Source organism: Mesocricetus auratus, unplaced genomic scaffold (assembly GCF_017639785.1).
Source record: "Mesocricetus auratus isolate SY011 unplaced genomic scaffold, BCM_Maur_2.0 Super-Scaffold_15014, whole genome shotgun sequence".
Lineage (NCBI taxonomy): Eukaryota > Metazoa > Chordata > Mammalia > Rodentia > Cricetidae > Mesocricetus > Mesocricetus auratus.
Genome location: NW_024429186.1, coordinates 1,021,543 through 1,038,669, shown reverse-complemented (window position 1 = coordinate 1,038,669; position 17,127 = coordinate 1,021,543). Strand labels below are relative to the sequence as shown.

The window sequence follows — 17,127 nt, the reverse complement described above, 5'->3', positions numbered from 1 at the left end:
TGCCATTTACAAACCTCTGACTCTGGACATTCGGCTTCCTAGATGTGATACTTCTAATCCCTCATCTATTAAAGAAGACATCAATGGCATCCCCCTCCTGGACTTGCTACTCAGCTAGTAATAAACCCTAAGTCAGTGGGATTTATTGTTATTGTCACCAGTGCATCAAACAGCTGTATTCTCCCTAAAATGCACAAACCAACCAACCAACAAACAAAACAACAACAAAACAACTGTTGAATCTCTGTATTTTTTTTTTTACTCAGTTTAACAAATTTTAGGTCGTCCTTTCAGCATTCCGTTGCTATTTGCTCTGAAATTGTACAACCATTCTAAGGCAGCACCGCCATGAAAAAGCACTTATAAAGAAGAAGACGTTAGCCACTTACTCACAGTTTATCTTCCTGTAGAGAAGAAATGACAACCTAGGTATTCTTACACATTTCCTACTATCCAGCCCCTGTCGGAGTTATCAATTGCAAAGGTTAGGGTTGTATCTCATGAGGTTTTCAAGACTCAGTATCTGTGAGGGGCTAGTAAGCACATGTACAGTTAGCATCCGTCTGTTTGGGGGTAAATGACACTGCAGGTTGCAAAGACTGAGAGGGTTTGATGGAATATAAGCCACCCTCAGGCCCACAAGGGGCCATAGTAACCAGCAGGACACAGCACAAAGGAGCCCATCATACAAATGGTTTTGTAAAAGTGTGAGAAGACGTAAAACTTCACATACAATATTTTTGTGTTCACAAATGAGACATTACAGTAAATGCACTCAGGAGATTTGATGGATGAAGGTGTGGCAAATTCTTTCCTTCTTAATAGGGCTTTTGTTGGGCTGGTTTTCCTCCCCACCTCATTTGCCCCTTGGATTAATCTGCAGGGTAAATCTAGACAGTGACATAGGAATCTGTGGAAAGGGACTAGCTAATGTCCTCTAGTTTCTTACTTTTCTCCAAGTTTTTCCAATATTCGGTGATCCTATACGTGAACCTCTAAGACAGAGCATGGGGTTGACTGCTATTTAAATCTTTGGAAGCAGGCTGAAGTCCACCCAGGGCAGCTTGAGAATTGAGATGCTAAACAAGGATTCATCACAGCCCCTGCTCAAATCAGTGGAACAAATGCCTTTCTCTACAGCCTCAGAGAGCAGTTCATTCACGTTGTAATTCCCAGGCTGGAGATGTAGCTCAGTAGCAGAGTACTTTGCCTAAAACACATAAGGTCCCTGGGTTTGATAGCTAACAATGCGTGTGTGGGTTGGGGGTACTTTAGAAAGTGGGTGTGTACGTGTGTGGGGGGGTGGGGGTACTTCAGAAAGTGGGTGTGTACTGTGTGTGTGTGTATGATGGGGTACTTCAGAAAGTGGTGTGCACAGTGTGTGTGGGGGATGGGGTACTTCAGAAAATGGGTGTGTACAGTGTGTGTGTGTACTGTGTGTGTGTGTGTGAGATGGGGGTACTTCAGGAAGTGGGTGTGCACTGTGTGTGTGTGATGGGGTACTTCAGAAAGCGTGTGTGTACTCTGTGTGCCTGTGTGTGTGTGTGTATGTGAGAGAGAGAGAGAGAGTGAGTGAGAGTGAGAGAGAGAGAGGAGAGAGAGATGGGGGTACTTTAGGAAGTGGTGTGTACAGTATATATGTGGGTTGGGGTACTTCAGAAAATGTGTGTGTACTGTGTGTGTGTGTGTGTAATGGGGTACTTTAGGAAGTGGTGTGCACAGTGTATATGTGGAATGGGGGTACTTCAGAAAGTGTGTGTGTACAGTGTGTGTATGTGTGTATGTAATAGGGTACTTTAGGAAGTGATGTGTACAGTGTGTATGTGGAATGGGGTACATCAGGAAGTGGTTGTGTACAGTGTGTGTGGGGGTTGGGGGTACTTTAAGAAGTGGGTGTGTACTGTGTGTGGAGGGCATTTCAGGAAGCAGGTGTGTACAGTGTGCGTGGGGGGTGGGGGTACTTCAGGAAGTGAGTGTGTACCAGAATGGTAAGACAGATTTTTAGCACTTGGGAGGCCCTGAGCTCTATTCCCAGCCCTGAAAACAAACAAAACATTGAAATACATTTTCCGTGTATGTTCTGGAGCTAGAACCAACTCCACTCCTTCTTTAACAAGATGTGAAAAATCTGATCTTTTTTTTGTTGAGATGGGGCCTCTTTATATTACCTACCTGGCCAGGAACTTGCTAAGTCCCTCCCCAGACTCACAGTGATCTGCCTTTGCCTCTTGAGTGCTGGCATTAAAGCTGTGTGTCAACACACTCAGCTCCGGTCATTATTTTTGTTGCAATTTTCTTGAAAGAGCTTTGGTCTGAAATGAGGTGGTTCCAACTGTCAATAAATCTGCTAAACTCTAGAGACCATTATTTAACAAAGACAGTAAGCTTCGTTAGGTATTTGCCGTGACTCTGTTGTTCAAGAGTCTCGCTCTCCAGTTGGGCGCGATGGGCACACATCTATCACCTCGGCACTCATAGAGCTGAGGCAGGAAGACTGCTGAGAATTTGGGGCCAGCCTAGGCTACATAGCAAAATTCTCTCTAAATAAATAGACTAAACAAAGCCTTTCAGGGAAAGGAGGAGAAAAAGCAGAAATGACCGCCAAGCAGCCAGAATCTTTGTACAAACAGCACTTAGGGGATTCTTCTGTATGGATCCAGACTCTGGACATCACAAAAGAGTCTCAGAGTTTTGTATCTAAGACATGAGCATCAATACCAAATCCCTACCAAGTAAAAGGAGGTGAATAGTGAAAGATCCAGTGGTTCTTGTTGCCATCCGTTTGTTTGTTAGCATCCATGCTAAAAAAAAATCACACACGCCTTTAATCCCACCACTTTGGAGGCAAAGGCAGGTGGATCTCTGAGTTCAGGGCCATCCTGGTCTACATAGTAACTTCCAGGACAGCCAGGGCTACACAGAGAACCCTGTCTGAAGCAAACAAATAAACAAGCACTCATTTGTGGTGGTTGGAAAGAAAATGGCCCCAAAGGGAGTGGCACTATTAGGAGGTGTGGGTTGTTGAACCAGGTGTGGCTTTGTTGGAAGAAGTATGTCACCATGGGGGTGGGCTTTGAGGTCTGCTGTGTTCAAGATACTGCCCAGTGCCTCAGATCACTTCCTGTTACTTGTGAGTCAAGATGTAAGAACTCTCAGCTCCTTCTCTGGCACCATGTCTGCCTGCATGCTGCCATGCTTCCTACCATAATAGGGGACTGAACCTCTGAACTGCAGGTGAGCCATTACAATGAAATGTTTTCCTTTATAAGAATTGCCCTGGTCAGGCTGGAGAGATGGGTTAGTGGTTAAGAGCACTGACTGCTCTTCCAGAGGACCTGAGTTCAATTCCCAGCACCCACAAAGCAACTCACAACTAACTGTCTGTAACTCCAGTTCCAGGGGATCCAACCTGCCACATAGATACATATACAGGCAGCACACCAATGCACATAAAATAAAAATATATAATTAAAAAAAAAGAGTTGCCGTGGTCATGGTGTCTTTTCACGGCAATAGAAACCCTCACTAAGACATCACGTGTTTAGATTCTTGGGTTAACCAGCAGTCTTCCACGCCTCAGTTCAAGAATGAAAAATTAGGAGGCAAGGGAGGAGCTGGTACTATAGCTCAGCTGGCAGAGCACTTTCCTAGCATATGTGAAAGCTCTGAGCTCTATTTCTGGTACAGTAAAAACTGGGAATGATGATTGTCCTAGCCAGAGCGACTATCTCCGTGATGAAACACAGTGACTAAAAAGTAAGTAGTCAGTCACTGAAGGAAGTCAGGACAGGAACTCAAACAAGGCAGGATCCTGAAGGCAGGGGCTGATGCGGGGGCCACAGAGAGGTACTGCTTACTGGCTTATTCCCCATGCTTTGTTCAGCCTGTTTGCTTATAGAACCTGAGCCCAGAGATGGCTCCGCCCGCAATGGGCTGAGCCCTCCCACATCAATCATTAAGCAAATTCCCTATAGGTTTGCCTACAGCCTGATCTTAGGGAGGCATTTTTTTCTCAGTTGAGGCTACCTCCGCTCAGATGACTAGCTCATGTCAAGTTGACACGAACTAGTCAATACATGGGGGATCCCAGTGCTTGGGAGGTAGAGGCTAGAGAGCCAGGAGTTCAAGGTGACCCTCGATTTTGGATGTGAATCTGGCTATGGATAGAGAAGATTCTGTTTCAAAACAGAGAAAGACAAGTGGAGCAGTGATGTCTTCAGCCTGCTTGGGGTCATATTCCTTTACGAGCTACCTTGCTGACTCCTCATGGTTCTTCAGCAGCCTCGGCCTCAACTGGCTCATTTAGAAACTACGAAGAACCCCACTTCCTCCTCACAACAATTTAAGGGGGGCATTAAATTACAAGAGCCAGATAAAGGTCTTATAGTGCCAGGCACCTTGTAAGCCCTGGCTTTGTGAGTTATCATCGTGAGTATTCAGGTCACCATCAACTGACTTGGTTCTGGTTCAGGGAGATGAATGGATGAGTAGTCAAGACACTCTCTGTGATCCCTGTCCACGGTATCTCACGAGCTTCTCCTGTCATGAATCAATTTGCTTCCCATGTCCCAGAAAAATGAATAAATAAATAAATAATACATAAATTCATAAATGGAAATAAAGAAAAGAAAAAGAGTTTTAAAATCATTCCACCAAAGTGATATATTAAAGTCCACAGGTAGAGAGAACTTTGGGAGCCCTGCTCCCATTTTAAAATATTTATGATAATAATTATAACTATTTTTTAAAAATTGATTCCTTGGTTTCTCAAGATAGGGTTTCTTTGTGTACCCCTTGGCTGTCCTGGAGCTAGCCCTGTAGACCAGACTGACCTGGAACTCACGGAGATCAGCCTGCCTCTGCCTCCCGAATGCTGGGATTAAAGACGTGCACCCAAACCGCCTGGCTATCAAGATTATTTAAAATCATGCATATGTGCACAGGCAGGTGCCGGACGAGGCCAGAAGATGTCAGTTTTCTCTGGAGCTGGAGTGACAGGCAGTTGTGAGCTGCCCAACATGGGTGGTGACTACCAAACTCAGATCCTATGCAAAAGCAGTGTGTACTCTTAACCACTGAACCATCTCTCCAGTCCCCCAATTAACATTTTAAAAAAATCCCACATTTTAACAAATGAAACACCCCAGCAAATGTCACCCTCCCATCTGTACATATATAACTATGTTTACAGTGGGAAATTGAATCGTGTCTAATTGTTCCAGAAGAACCTCTGCTCCTGATCCAAAGTAAAACTGTATTAGACCTCAGTACCCAATGAAATTGGTTGTTGTGAATACTTACATAAGCGGCAGATAATAGACGTGTTCTCTGCTTTCAAAGAATAAGTTGCTGTGTTGTAAATAAATCATTACATTACTCCAAAGGTGCTAAAATCAGCAGTCACCTGATCATCACAGGCTAGCCTTGTCTGAACTCCATTTTTTTTCCTAATGAAATGAGAAGAGAGTAAAAGAAATCTCTGCAAACTGTCCTTCATACAATGAGTTCCTGGCTGTAGGGGGTAGGAGGATACATCCATTGCCACTTATAGTATTAGGGAATGACTAAATTACTTTCTCCATGCACACTTACGAGGAATGATATAATTTTCTAAATCACATAAAAATATGTAAACAGGAAGCAACTCACTGTACCAGCTTCCTGAGAATTCATGCAGATATGAATTTCATGAAATAATAGTAGAGGGATTTTTTTAAGTGTCTTCATTCTATTTGATTTCTAGACACTTATCTGTTGACACAGATTTTAGCTCTGAATGTCTGGGAGACCCATATTTTGTTGAGCTTTGGCATTTGTGTTTGGAACATAAGACCTTAAAAAGTTACCATTTCTAAGCATGCTTACCTACCACTGTCTCTAATAATATTAAGCTTGTATCCCAAGTCTGACTATCACATTCAAGACTGCTTTTAAAATGTCGAGTGACCATAAAACTAGCGATGTGAATTTTATTTAAATTGATTTCGTATCTTCATCACCACTCCTTAAAATGAATCTTATTACTAGAGATAATGTATGTGTCAAAAAAAAAGAAGCCTCAAATGCACTTCCTGTGCTCTTGACAGGGTGACAAAATATTTCTCCTATCCTTTCCTAATTGAGCTGCAGTACAAAGGAGGACATTATAATAATATTAATAATAGTTACATGGATATTTGTAGGTACTGTGTAACCCTTCAGTCCATTTCCCCAGACAATGGTGACTACAAAGAGGCTTCAAAATAGAACATTGCACAATATGAATGCCACTTTTTTCTATCTTACATTTTAAAAACATCATTGAAATCAGAAAGTTCATTTACAAAGGACTGGCAGTTGCAATCACAGCAATAATGTAGTGCTGAGAAAAAAAGGGTAATTGGTTTGGTAAAGATCGCTTTCCATTACGCCATAAAGCACTGCACAATAGGAAAGGTCGCCAATTAAGCAATCATGAATACCAAGTACTGAAGCTGATGAAAATAGGGCAGTGGTTTAAATAGATTTGCAAGCAATTTACCTTTTCACAATGTTGGCAATCTGATGCAATTTGCTTGCAATTTTGTCTGCTTTCAGTAGCACTCGAAGCTGACACTACACAGACCAAATGGCAAAGAGGCCCTGCATAGAAAATGTAAAACTATCTTGGCTGCATCAGGAAACCAGAATGGTGGTTCATCAGGAAAATTACAACAATTAACATAAGTGCTGCAAAAATCAACACTTTAAATGTCACACTCACTAGTCTGTCCAAAGACTGTAAAAGTACCATCCCCATCGCTGGACTAACAGTAAATATGAAGCAATCACCAGCAAACCTTGGGCTGATGGCTTTACAATTGATGTGACATTCTCTGGGTGATAAAATAGCCTCTCATTTTACAAAAGTAAGTATTTTTCTTTTTTAGACTTAACCTGAATTATGTCAACACAAAATTTACGCTTAATTTTTTTCCAACTTTTTCGACAAAGCCATTTCATGCCATGGTGGGTGTAGTTGGTCTTGACATTTAAAAAAAATAACTTTATATTTCAGAGAATTAGAGCCAAGTTGATAAAAAATAATCCCTCCTCAAATATTGATCTGGGGCTTTCAAATGTAAATCATGGCCCAGATTTATGTGGCAAGCCATTACAGAGGGTGAGGTACAGCATGTCTGACCAGAACCTACTTTATTATCTTACAGAGGGCTCCAAAAGGCATCCCTGGAGAGTCCCTGGAGGACTGGCTGGAATTACAGATGCCATCACATGTCTACAGCAATGTATTCCCAGCTAAAAGTTAGACACCTTGAAAGTAATTGATAACTTCTGCTTTGGTGCTCATGTGAAGCTATAAATTTGTTAGGCTTTGGGGAGAATGGGCTTATAGTGTAAGTCCGATGATTTCACAGTGGTCTCGTGGTGAGAGAACAAGAGCAGAATGTCAGGAAATCTAAGTTTAATTTTCATCTCAATACTGGCTGATGGAGAGAGTTGTTTCTTGGTTGTGTCTACAAAGATTCAGCTTCCTGTTCTTAGTGGGCTGTTTCATCTTTGGGCATAAGAACAGGGTAACATTTTTGATTCTCACAAACAGTTCTGCTTGTCTTGAGTTCAGGTCTTATGATTCACACACCAATAAAGAAATGAGAGAGACTCGGAGTGATGGGATGTAACATGTCCACAGTAAAAATTAAACAATCTCATTACAAAAGCAAGATATTGGCGAAGAGTCCATTGAGGAAGAGGAACTCTTCCCAAAGTTCTCTACTCAGTATGATCTGCCACTTTTTTTTCCCTTTAGGTCTGCAGAGAATCGTGTTTGAGAAGAGAATTCAGAATTGGCCTGAGAACTCAAGTTATCTTTAACTATGGGACCTAATGAGTTGTGTTGACACATGATTCTAGGCTCCTTACCCAGGTGGCCTCTCCTGTCATCACTACAGTGAGTCTCATCCAAATCAGGAGTTTCAGCCACCACTACTTCCTGCAACACTTACAATGCAATAATATTAACCCCAAGGAAAAGTTGTATCGAGCACCTCTTTTTCATATTCTTTCAATGGACACCAGCAAGCAGCATCCAATTGGTATGTCTTTGGGGTGGTCAGCCACACTACCCACTGAAAGCCATTCCCAGATAATGAGGATACTGGGCCACGCTTTACATCCGAGAAGAAGTTAATTGCTTACTTAAAAACAAGAGGCTTAGACTCTGGGGGAGTCTAAGTTGTCTCAAATGTATTCCCATTTTTCTGCAGTGTGAAGCTTCTAGGAGGAATGAGTTCCTCCTTGCTTGTCAATGACCTGTGTGCGCCTGTCCTCTGAAGGAAAGTGTACATCTGCTGCCTGTTGGCGGAAGACTTGGAGATAAGTCACCACAGGAAAGGTTTGACCTTCAGTTGCTGTCTACAGCACTACGGGGGTGATTCTCTGGAAGGTTGGCATCAGCAGGCTCAAGGTAAATTATAGGCTTGGAATAGCAATAAGGAATTTGCTGTATCACCAATAAAATGTTCAAAAGTTTATAAAATTGCTTCCAGAGGAAGCAGAAGCAAACCAAAACACTGAGAATTAGCATTCTCTCTCTCTCTCTCTCTCTCTCTCTCTCTCTCTCTCTCTCTCTCTCTCTCTCTCTCTCTCTCTCTGTGAGTGTTTGTGTGTGACTTAGCATGCTTAAGGGAGTGGTATACAAGAGGGTAGGCAGTACCCTTTCATTAATTTTGGTAAATATAATGACCTGTGGGATTTTTTCTCAGCTGTTGATTGGTACCACTGAAAACAATTATTACTGGTTAATTTCGTTGCTGGCATAGTACATAGTAAATATTTTTGTTCTATCACTCTTTATTAACTGCAGAAAAGACCCTTTTGATTTTATTAATGAAATTTGTCAAAACCACACACAGCTACTATATGAGTATAAAGCACAGAGTCTCTGAATCATCTAAATTATTTCAACGCCAGTCACAGCTCACTGAGTTGACTCCAAAGATCAGTATTTAGTGGAATCCGGAACTCAGACTTGGAGTTAAATGATAAAGTTACCAAAGAGAAGATATCAGAGTCTTTATTACTTTGGGTTGACATCTATATTCACTTTAGTTATTTCCTAATCTGACGCAGGAGTGTGGGTAAAAGGTTGTATAGATTATTACAAGGCTACCCAACTAGATTCACTCCACCTCCCCAAAATAGACTCCTCTGGATGTTAGTATTCAACCAAATAGATGTTTTCATTAGACTCTTTCACAAGGAATCAAGAATACAATGAAATAAAAGCATTACTTTTAAAACTTTTTAAAAAATTATTTTATTACTTTCTGTGTATGGGTGTTTTGCTGGCATGTATGTTTGTGTACCACATGTATGTCTGGTGCCCTTGGAGGCCAGAAGAAGGTGATGGATCCCTTGGATCTGGACAGTTGTGAGCTGTCATGTAGGTGCTGAGAATTGAACCAATGTCCTCTGGAAGAGCAGCTAGTGCTCTTAACCACTGAGCCGTCTTCCTAGCTCTGAAAGCATTATTTTTTTTCTAAAGGGCATTTAAATTATGAAAATAAAGTTCACTTGAGTGGCAGCTGTGAAGCTGTGTCGGTTAAGTAACATTGGATGATTTTTCTTACCTTGCTATTTATCACTGTGCAAGCTGCAGGGAAGTCACATCATCTCTATGTCTAAATTCTATCTCTTTTAAAGATGAGGACAGAAATCTCACAGGAACTTGTGGGCATTGTGAGAGCTGTGAATTAGAAATGGCACGTATCAGATGTTTAAATAAAGAGCCTGGGCTGTAGTCAAGCTGGCTGTTTTAGCTGTGAATGATGATAGTTGTGAAGTCTAGCCTGGTAAATATCCAAAAGTCTCTGTGCCTCAGGTTCGTTTGTTTGTTTTCAAATGCTAACAGTATATCCAGAGCTTAAAAATAGAAAATAACTACTAGATTTGAGTGAAATAATCTGTATTAAGACATTTGAAATGTGCTGTAAAATTGAAGAAATGTTTAAAACCATAAACAAAAAAGAGGGGAGAGGATACTCCACACATTGTACCTTACCTTGTCTTCCTTCCTTCCTTCCTTCCTTCCTTCCTTCCTTCCTTCCTTCCTTCCTTCCTTCTTTCTTTCTTTCTTTCTTTCTTTCTTTCTTTCTTTCTTTCTTTCTTTCTTTCTTTCTTTCTTTCTGAGACAGGGTTTCTCTGTAGCTTTGGAGCCTGTCCTGGAACTCACTCTGTAGACCAGGCTGGCCTCAAACTCAGAGATCCACCTGCCTCTGCTTCCTGAGTGCTGGGATTAAAGGTGTGTGCCCCCACCACCTGGAACATTGCAATTTTCTTTTTTGGTGGTTATAGTTACCACATAAAACCCTTTGCCATCAATCATCCTCCATATATTGATAGTGTTCCCATGCAGCTATTCTGCCTAGAAATGCTGTCTATGGTCATCCTAATTCATGTAAGCAGAGTCTGGTGTTCGACACAATGAACAAAAATCAACTATTAGTGTAATCTTAGAATGTGTCCTATTGTTAAGCAATTCATGGTTGTGCTACAAAATAGTTTTGATATTGGAACAATTTGAATTCTACAGGCTTGGCATGTGCTTGGCAAATGGAGCTTAGAGTTTCTCTCAAATCTATAGAATTAAGCATATTGTTGTTCTTACAGTGTTTCATATATTGACAGTTCTGATAGCCTAGGAACTAATGCAGAAGGCTAGAGAAAAGGTCTAGGGAAGCAGGTGGGGAAAGAGCAAGAGTTCAGGGATCATTGTCCAGGCTGGACAAGCATCACTGAGTATCCAAGTAGGGATGCTTTAGATGCAAATCTAAATCTAGCACAAGATGGACACCAGCTGAGCCCCAAGAGACCGCATTGTCTGTCAGGGATCATGGATCTGGAGACATTGAGAGGCGGAAGGAAATTCATCCGTGAATGGTGAACATTTATATTCACATTCCTTAAAACAAGGTCCCTGAACTCTTTAAACCAGCCTCTAGTGGACCCCAACTAACCTATAGTGACTTCTCTAGGCAATGAGAGATAACTATAGTTACTTGTGACTCACTGATGTTTAGCCAAGGTGGCTGCATTTCAACGTAGGCCTGTGAATCTTCAATTTCTGTGCCACATAATATCCACACACCAAACATATATCGAGTCCCCGATGTGTACAAAATCCATGATATCCATCTCTAGTGGCCCTACAGTCTATTATAAGAGATCATGGCACCCTATTGTAAGCAAATATGTAAGTAAAAGTATGAAAATCATAGGTGCATTAAAGAAAATGAAGGCATCAAGGTTGGTGGGTCAGTAGATATTGGCAATGTGTCCGAAACTGTAGAGCATGAAGTTTCAATAAATATCGCCCTTTCCTTCAAGCAAGGCCGATAACGACATCAGAGGGCTGGTGTTTGAGACCATACTTAAATATTTCCTTAGTTACACTTCGGATGTGTTCAATGTGAAAGAACAGAAGGAGGAAGGAAGAAGGGAAGAAGGGAGGGAGGGAGAACCCAGCCTCCTCGGGGCCAGCAATCTCAAGTCCAGTTGCAACTGGAGACCATTCAGAATTTAAAGTGAGACTCTGTCTAGTTTCAGACTCCCTGATGCTGTGAGTAAGGGGGTTCCCTCAGTTATAGCCACATACGACTTTTCATAGAGCATACACCCTCCACTCCTGGATCTCAGCAAGTGTTGTCATTCTCCCTCAGGTACATATGCTTAGGACACAGTAATCCTACACTCGAGTTATCTTAAAAGGACAAGCTGAAGTCAGAATGGTTTATGTTTCATCCCTCTGAGGACCAGTCACACCCTAAGGAGACACACTGATGTCATCTTCATGACCTTAGTCTTCCAGGCTGAACCTGAACACAGCCCCAGGTCACCCTTAGGGGCAAATAAGGATGTCTCCTGATAGGGATACTTCAAATTCTGCTTTCCAGTTCACTGGAAGGGTAGACAGTTTAAAACAGGAATTTACAGTCCGTATATTAGTGAAAGTTTGTATTTGCATTAGGAATCTCTGTATACACTAGATGCCATCACATCTTGTCCTGTGTGGCTGGCTACAGTCACTTTTTCTGCTGTGAAAGTTCCATGTACAGAACACTCAGTCCTTTCTCCGCCTGTCCCAGGCCCCATTTATTTATTTATTTATTTATTTATTTATTTATTTATTTATTTGGTTGGTTGGTTTTGTTTTCTGAGACAGGGTTTCTCTGTGTAGCTTTGGAGGCTGTCCTAACACTTGCTCTGTAGACAAGGCTGGCCTCGAACTCACAGAGATCCACCTGCCTCTGCCTCCCTAGTGCTGGGATTAAAGGCGTGCGCCACCACCACCCAGAACCCAGGCTCCTTTTAAAACCTACCCATACATTATAGGGCCTACAGTACTCTGCAGCAGTTCTTGTTAGGGCTGGGGGTCTATACTGCTGCTTAAAGCAAGCACCACAAAGACCAAGTCTTCAGCAGTTTTGGTTGTAGCAGCCACAGAACGGAGACTCCAGGTTTCTAAGAGTCTTTCCAAGGATGTCAACGTGCCAGGATTATCAAAGTGTCGTAGACCAAGCTTGTCTAACAGTCTCCTTGTCATGGAGGTACTTTATCTCCTGGCTCCCAAGTTTAGGGGGGAGTAAATATATTGCACAGATGGGCCTATAACTGACCGTAGCCTGTCCCATTGTATGTCCAACCATCTCTAATTACAGCAACACATGAAAGGGAGAGATTTGAAAGGGCAGGTGACAGAAGAGGAGAGGAACCTGTTTGACTTAAACAGCACAGGATCCCTCACCATCAGGCCTGATGTACATCAGCTTGACAGCTAATTAGGGTAGACATGAATTTTTCCAATGTAACAGATGTTCGCTAATCAGGCCAGATTTGGAGCCCTTGCGCCAGCAACATTTCATGCACAATTTAACTATCTAAAAGGAATAAACTACTTAATGCATTGTGCTGAAGGCACAGCTGTTTCACAATCAGAAAATTTGCTGTCAAAGATGTTCTCTTTAAAACTGACATGTTTTTATATAACTCTGATGGGGTGTTTATAATGTATTAATAGTTGTCAGCGAGAGCTGCTGTCATCATCAAGGAGTAAAATATTTCTGAAGGTATATTAAAATGAACAGACTCTTTTTCTCTTCCCCCAAAATCCATTCAGATAATTTAACTAGGTTGAATGTGGTCTGCTGGGTTCCAGGGTGTGTTTGAAACAAAGGACACCAATGTATGCTTTCAGCCTGTTCTAAAATTAAGATGAAACCCATGTTCATGCCTGGCTTTTGGTTTAATGGTTTAAAATAATCATAATTCCACATTTGGTAGTAAAGGTGGAAATTTTAAAAAAATCATTCTACTCACTGGAAGGACAGCATTTCCACACCAAAAATGCTTTATTGAGGAAAACAGAGGGTTTGTTCCTCATAAGCACACACTAATGTAATGAAAATGCCTCTCTCTCTCTCTCTCTCTCTCCCTATCTGTCTTGCTCCACTCTCCCTTGTAACTCATTCACTAATTGACTCTCTATTGTTACAAATGACTGATGAATATAAACTTGTAAATCTTTGCATTGTCTTTTTTTTCTTTTTAGGCAGTTAGCCTTGTTTTTTTTTTGTTACTCATATTTTTTTAAATAGTGAAACAAAACAGTAATTAAGAACCTATCGAAATAAGTTCACATCTTTTTGAAGTATGAGTGTGGACGTCTTCAGGTTGTGTCTGAAGGAGACATGATGTACTGTGCACCAGCAACTTCAGGTTGTACAACAACAAAAGCCAGGTTTCGGGGCTGTAGTGATCTGCACTGCCTGTATAATTTTGTAATTTGCTTATTTTAGTAATGCACTTTATCAGCTTTTTTTTCACCATCCTATGAGGCATAATTGTGCACTTTATTTTCAGCCAATGATGTTAAAAGTGTCATGAATTATGTTTTATTTGACAAGAGAGCCACCACCGATGGTTTATGTAGTTTCTATGGAGACTGGGTTACTATGACCCTCTTTTTCATGTACAGTCCCACTTGTACTTGTGACTTCTGAGGGCAGCTATGCTGAACTGGTTGGATCAGTAGCTCAGCTCTGACAGATTCGAAAAGGAGGTTTTTCAAATTCCAGTCTCAATTAAAGAACTCTCCTCAGGGCTGATGAAGGAGTCCAGGATTTTCTGCTGTGACTGAAGAGCATCCTGTTAAATTGTTTTTGGTAGGGTGAACTTTTCACTAAAAAAATATAGATCAACTGCACACAGTGTCACATTTCTGGAAGATGGCGTCCACACCCCACCCAGAAAGAAAGTTTCCTATCTGTGTCCCAAAGCAGATCGGCCCTGAGAGCTGCTCAAAACAAGCCACAAAAGACTGGAGATAGAATGAGCTGATGTGCCACCCTCCGTGGAGATGTCATCCTTATGAATATCTTCAAGATGGACATCTCAGTATTCAAGACAATTTCTTAGTCACCAGTAGTGTTTCTTTTGTATGGGGCATGTTCCAAGCTGTCTTAGTTACTGTTGCAATTAGTTACTGCTGATGTGACGAAACACCATGAACAAAAGCGACTTGGGGAGGAAAGGGTTTATTTCACTCCCATCATTTACAGCAGTGAGGGCAGGAACTCAAGCAGGGTGGGAATCTGGAGGCAGGAGCAGATGCAGAGGCCATGGAAGGATGCTGCTTACTGGCTTGCTCTCCATGGTTTGCTCCGTCTGCCTTGCTATAGATCCCAGGACTACTAACCCAGAGATGATGTCACCCATAATAGGCTCGTCCCTCCCCCATCAATCACTAAGAAAAATGCCTCATGGGCCTGCCTGCAGCCAGATCTTACTGAGGCACTTTCTCATTTGAGTTTCCCTTCTTTCTGATGACTTCTAACTTGTGACAAGTTGACATAAAACTAGTCAGCACATTAGCTAAAACTACAGGTGAGGCTTTAAAAAACTCACATGCAAAAAAAAAATTCATGTGCACCATGAGGGTCATTCGTTTCCTTTTTGATGACTCAGCTTGAAATATGTGTATTTTGTAGTGAAAGACCCCTACCCAGGACCCCCTAGGAAAAGAAAAGCAAGGCCAGGCCGTTGCCTAATGAAAGAAACCCAGACCAGGTATCTCACCCCCAATTGTGTCTGATCACTATAGCAATCATGGGACCCGGATAATAATTACTGAAGCGTGATGGGAACTTTCATATGACTATACCAGGACACCTAGTCCTTGGCAACTACCCTTGCCCCAAGTTGTGTCTATGATCACCATAGTAGTCATGGGACCAGGATAATAATTGCTGAAGTATGCCTGGGTCTTTCATAAAGTAATACCAGGAAACTTAGTCCGTGGGAACTACCCCTGCCCCCAAGATGAGCCAATGAAATGCCTGTTACTTATGTGACCATTGAAACTCTATAAATATTGTACTCCCTGCAAGCCCGGCATGCTCTGCACCCGAGTTGCAGTAGCATCCGCAGGCGCCTGTGTACTCAATAAATCACCTCTTGCATTTGCAGCCAGTGGTCTGGCCCCGGTTCTTGGGCAGAGGGTTCGGTTCAGTGCCCGGTGCTTTGATGCCGAGGTTTTTCAATAGGATAATTTGAAAAAAATTTAAAGATCTTCCGCAGATTCAGATTTCACTTAAGATAAAATCGGTATCATTTCCTATTGGATAGGAAATGCTCCTCACCTGGTCCTTCCATCTCCCCAGGGGCTTCCATTGGCTTCCCTGGCTGTTCTCTCTCACCCACCACACTCTGATCCCTGTAGCAGGAGCATAGGGTCTTCATCCTTGGCATTTTTGATTCACTTTTCTAGAACTAGCGTGTTTTCCCCTTCTTGATCTGTCTGACTTCTGTTGTTGGATTTGCTTTGTCCTGCCAGCCTGGTCCCACAGCCACCTCAACCCCAAAGAAACACATGGACGTTATATTAATTATAAATCTGTGCCAATGATTAGGGCTTCTTATTGGATAACTCTGTCTTAATAATTAACCCATTTCCATTAATCTAAGTATTTCCACGTGGTTTTATCTTACCAGAGAAGGGTCTAGACCTGTTGCTCTTTGGCAGCGTACATGGCCAGTGTTCTGGCAAATACTTTCCACCTACCTTTCCCAGAATTCTCCTTGTCTTCTAGTCCCACCTATCTTCCTGCCTCATTTTCCAAATGGTATTTTATTCATTAACCGATAAGAGAAACATATATACAGAAGGACAGCCCCCATCAGACTTCTCTTCACTTAAGTCAGTTTAACTGAATATCTGTGCTAACACTCCCCCGTCCCCATGATATTGTATGCTTATTTTCTTGTTGTCTTTGTAGAACTCATCCAAACAAAGACGCTCATTTGCTTTTTTGCTCTTATTTTGATCCTCATTTTGGGATACCCATTCCAAACCCTCTGGACCTAAGAAGAATTGCTAAGTTGTTCTTGTTAGCTCAGATATGGAACGTTTTCATATTTAGAAAGTTATGATCTAACAAAGACCAGAAGTAAATTTTGACATCTTCTGTATTTCTAGGGTCTAGAAGAGCAAGTTGCCTACCACAGCTTCATTTGTTCAGTGGATGGATGGATTGATAAACAGACTACTGTTTCAAAGTAATTACTGAAAATCATGAAAGTCCAGCTAACATATTAGAGTTTCTACTAAATGACTTTAGTAGGATAAGAACTAAAATGTATATCACTATAATATATCTAATTCTAATATAATTTCATTTTTTTCAGAGACCTATTCTCATATTAACTTGTAATAGGACCACAAGAGCATAAGGATCTCTTCAGAATCAAAGAAAGTATTGGCTGTAAATCAAAGGATTAGTGATATCAGAAAGGACAGGTAACAGGATTGTAAAATTCAAGTTCAAATCCATACTGACACTCTCTGCTTGTATTTTTTTTTTAATCTCAGCCTCCAAAACCCCCATTTTTCCCATGTGCGAGATGGAAGAGGAGAGCAGACATCACAGGGTTGTTCTAAGGATCACGTGTCATGCGGGTGCTTGGCTTGTAGTAAGTCTGCGCTGGATGATAGCTCCCCTTATAACACAACTGATAAGCTAATGGCACAATGACACTTCAGACACAAGATCCCAGGACACTATGTGCAGGCCGTGTTTGCACATAATTTATCCT

At 41.7% G+C, this 17,127-nt stretch overlaps 1 long non-coding RNA gene across 1 annotated transcript; it reads left to right on the top strand.

Moving 5' to 3' along the window:
* The first annotated feature begins 7,792 nt into the window (after window positions 1-7,792).
* LOC121139434 lies at window positions 7,793-16,825 on the top strand. The gene is made up of 4 exons (XR_005876390.1): window positions 7,793-8,072; window positions 8,244-8,443; window positions 16,511-16,590; window positions 16,720-16,825. It is a non-coding gene; the product is annotated as an uncharacterized LOC121139434 (long non-coding RNA).
* Window positions 16,826-17,127: the final 302 nt, after the last annotated feature.